This window comes from Mustelus asterias, unplaced genomic scaffold (assembly GCF_964213995.1).
Source record: "Mustelus asterias unplaced genomic scaffold, sMusAst1.hap1.1 HAP1_SCAFFOLD_87, whole genome shotgun sequence".
Classification (NCBI taxonomy): Eukaryota; Metazoa; Chordata; class Chondrichthyes; order Carcharhiniformes; family Triakidae; genus Mustelus; species Mustelus asterias.
In genome coordinates, this window is record NW_027590140.1 from 382249 (window position 1) to 386258 (window position 4010).

A 4010-nucleotide genomic window follows, 5' to 3' on the forward strand; every position below is an offset into this window, starting at 1 on the left:
ATATATTGCTGTTAAACAAAAGGAATTCGAGTTTTCAGCAGTGTCAGTGATTACTGTGCGTTCACACACACTCAGTGTGTGAATCGCGGCATTGTGCATTGATATCATTGAATGATAAATGTTACTTCCTTCTGAATATCATTATCCCGTTTGAAATTTCAATCTTTGCAGTTTGTGCATTTGGATCAGTTACTGTCCGATTGTCAGGAGACTGGTGGCTGTACCCTACGCCAAACACAGAATGTCATGACATATGAGCGGGAGCAAGAGACACCGAGCCTCAATACTGGTAGAACCAGCGGTGACATATTGTCAGTGTCTGCAGGTTTCTAAGTAAATAGGCGTAAAGACAAACAACAATGTGGTTATTCGGTATCTGTGCAATGTTTGGAGCGTTTATTACAGGTAATTAATTTGAGTGCAATTTTGAACTAAACGTGAACAGTACTTGGGGTAAAACGTGAACACTGTGGGGTAAAATAGTAAAATCTACATGTTTAGATTTGTAAACGATACCATAATTTGGTCTTTCTATGTCAGGTTTCGTGAAAATTGCATTGGCGTCGAATTTGCAGCCAACACGCCGTCACCCTGATTAAGGATGCCATGTTGATCGTTATTGTGTCAGTCGCTGTGGCACAATTGGTTAGCGCGTTCGGCTATTAACCGGAAGGTTGGTGGTTCGAGTCCATCCAGGGACGGTGGTTTCACTTTTTTTTCTCTCCATCTGCTTTCATTGTCTCTTGGGTTTTGAGTGTCACTGAGTCCTTGGGCAACACTAAAAAAAACTTATCGTATGTTTCTGTCTCTGCTGTTAGCCGACGTTAATTTATTGAACATTTATCTCTAACATATTATTGGTAACAATTTATATATTTCAAATATTATTAAACTCAATAACTGAACTCGAAACTTTAACCCATGTTTGATCTTGGGTTGCCATTATCCTGCACACGCCCCTTCTTTCTCAGATAGATCAGGAATTTGTCTATCCCAACCTGAAATGTGTTCAACGAGGGAAATACACAGCAAGTCGGCAATAATCAGTGGAATGAGGACGGAGTTAAACTTTCACCAGAATGCTGTTTTTATAATTGCAAAGTCCTGAGATTGAGAGCAGATAATTCACATTTGAGTTTCTTTGAGAGCTGAATGCCTGCTGTGTTTTACATGGTAAGTTTCACAGGATCAGCAACGATGAGATTGGTGGGTTTTGGAAATTTGAAGTTACACGTGAATAGCTTGTGGGACTATTTCATTTATCATTGCCGTCTTGCAGTGTGTTTTATGTTCTGGCAAAACCTGTATTTATAATACATGCATCAGCAGGTTTTGCAGAATCTTTGGACACGCATCAAATTTTAAACACTTCCATGTGTCACCTGTGTTCCTGAAGTATGCTGATTATTGAGCTCAAAAAAACTGACAAAACCTTTTCAAAGCAGCTGTCCCATCGCTAAGTGTTATTAAATATTAAGGCATCACATTATTTCACAGCCATGTGGCACTTCCCCTTCCCCAATGCTTGAATAATATTCGGCAACTGCAGTCACGGAGAAAGAGATAAAATTCGGGGCAAATGTTACTTTCTGAATCTTATGTTAGATCAATGACTCTGCCACATGGCTAAGATTTTCAACAGAATTAAAATTCTACAAAACAAGGATTTACATTGCAATCTGACTGCACGGTTTGATATTCTCGGCTGGTCACATTGGTCATGAGCAGCGTTTCTGGATTGGAGGAGTTAACATGTTCATTTCATATACGATGGGCTCCTCGATTCGAAATAAGGTGGAGACATAATCGAAATTAATATTTTTTTAAATTTTCCCTGATTCTAGGTCGTTGTTGCTTATGAACTGGATTTGAGCAGACAAAATGTTAATTTGTTCTTCACCATTTATTTTAAAAATGCCCTCAGCAAAGTCGCCACTGACCTTCTGTTGCTTTTCTACTTCCACTGTCACACTCACGGTGCAGCTGATGTCGGCTAGATGGATTTGCCATGGCAAGTGAGTGACGTTACGGTTATACGGTGACAAAAAGTGCCTCAGTAAGGTACTCTGGGCTAATATTCTCTGGATGATGTTTCAGCTATTTATGAATGAGGTACGGAGAGATTTTTTCACTCAAAGTCTTGCGAATCTTTGGAATTCTTTGATTTATTATCACATGTATTAGCATACAGTGAAAAGTATTGTTTCTTGCGCGCTTTACAGAGTAAGCATACCGTTCATAGAGAAGGGAATGAGAGAGTGCAGAATGTAGTGTTCCAATCAAAGCTAGGTTGTCAGAAATTGATGAAAGCATTGTTGGAGACTTTAAAATAGTTAGAATGACGTTTTAGAAGCATAGAACGAGAGTGAAGGATAGAATTAGAAGGTATGCGGGGCACAGCTTGCAAGAAGTAGCCTCGCTCGGGCGCCATCTTGCATCAATTCTGTAGCCGCACAGAGGTCTGTGGATCTTCAGTTGATGAAGACATTGAAGGTTGAGGTGGAGAGTTGTTGGAATCTAATTGAATGAAGGGCAATCGAGATAAACTGGGAAATTGGGGTTGAGGCTATGGATCTGCCTTGATTCAATCGTCGAGGAGGTTCAATGGGACATGTGAACCAATTCTACTCCATTGATTCTATTCACTGGCAACACCAGATACGGCATCAATAGGTTCTGCTGGTACCATTGATGAGTTCAGGGCAGTAGTGATGTGGAGTTGCAGGCGTTGGACTGGGGTAAGCACAGTAAGTAGTCTCACAACACCAGGTTAAAATCCAACAGGTTTATTTGGGAGCACAAGCTTTCGGAGCACTGCCCGTTCAGCATATGAGTCACCTGATAAAGGGACAGTATTCCGAAAGCTCGTGCTACCAAATAAACCTGTTGGACTTACAGGACAGTAATATTAGTTCGAATCTCACCACTGCTATATGTCCAGTTCATTATTTTTGCGAAATACCTTTGTTATCACACTAATTCCATGCAATCCAAATGTAAATTATTGTTGGCAATTGACGGGTTTGTGGAACCAGTTTCCTTGAATCATTGCATTGCAATGTTTCTGTGGTGTAGTGGTTGTCACATTCGCCTTATACGCGAAAGGTCCCCGGTTTGATTCGGGCAGAAATACTTTCATCATAAAGAGAAAAGGTTGCAAGATCGAAACTGACCTGACAGCATCTGTGGAGAGAGAATAGAACCAACGTTTTATGGCTGGATGACCCTTCGTCAGAGCTCCGGACTCGAAATGTTGGCTCTATTCTCTCTCTACAGATGCTGTCAGACCTGCTGAGATTTTCCAGCATTTTTAAATTTTTATTTCAGGTTCCAGCATCCGCAGTATTTTGCCCTCACACAAAAATTTCCAAATGCTTTTAATTTCAAAGGATTCGCCTATTGGAATTAGTTGCGCGTTTATCACGAAGAAATGAACCGACCCACTGAGTATTCCCAGTATTTTCTGATTGCAAAGTCAGGAACCACTCATTGAAAGGAACAAAAGGAATTTCTGTGATAGATCAGAAGGCATGATGAATTTCATGACACCAGGAATGGTAGGCAAGGCAACATTGAGCCAGTGGAAGTACTGCCTGGAGGGTCGAGTGGTTCAGAGTCAATGTTTCCTCCGCTATGGCCCGGAATTGATGACAAACTGTTAACTAAACAGAGCACTTTGCTCAGCACGTACTAAATTTCTGGAGTTGAAAGTATCTGAAAATAAAGGAAGAAGACATCATTTGCTTCAGTTGGTTCCAAGATATTGGAATGACTGCGTGACAATGTCAGTAACGAACGTGACCTGAAATGAAGCAGTGAAGAGAGAGATGGTTATCAACGAATTTCAAATCTCTGATATCAGCTTTCCTGGCGTCCCGTGGTTAGGATTCGGCGCCATGTTCCGCGTTGGATTGCCAGGCAAATAGTGAAAAACTTCTTATTTAACTCTTCATTAACCGAATTGTCCAACATTACACCCGATGTGCTCCAACCACTGAGATGAATTGTTT

General features: G+C 40.8%; 1 non-coding gene across 1 annotated transcript; it reads left to right on the forward strand.

Annotated features, from left to right (window-relative positions):
- The first annotated feature begins 627 nt into the window (after positions 1–627).
- On the forward strand, positions 628–701 carry trnan-auu (transfer RNA asparagine (anticodon AUU)). The gene has a single exon. It is a non-coding gene; the product is annotated as a tRNA-Asn (tRNA).
- Positions 702–4010: the final 3309 nt, after the last annotated feature.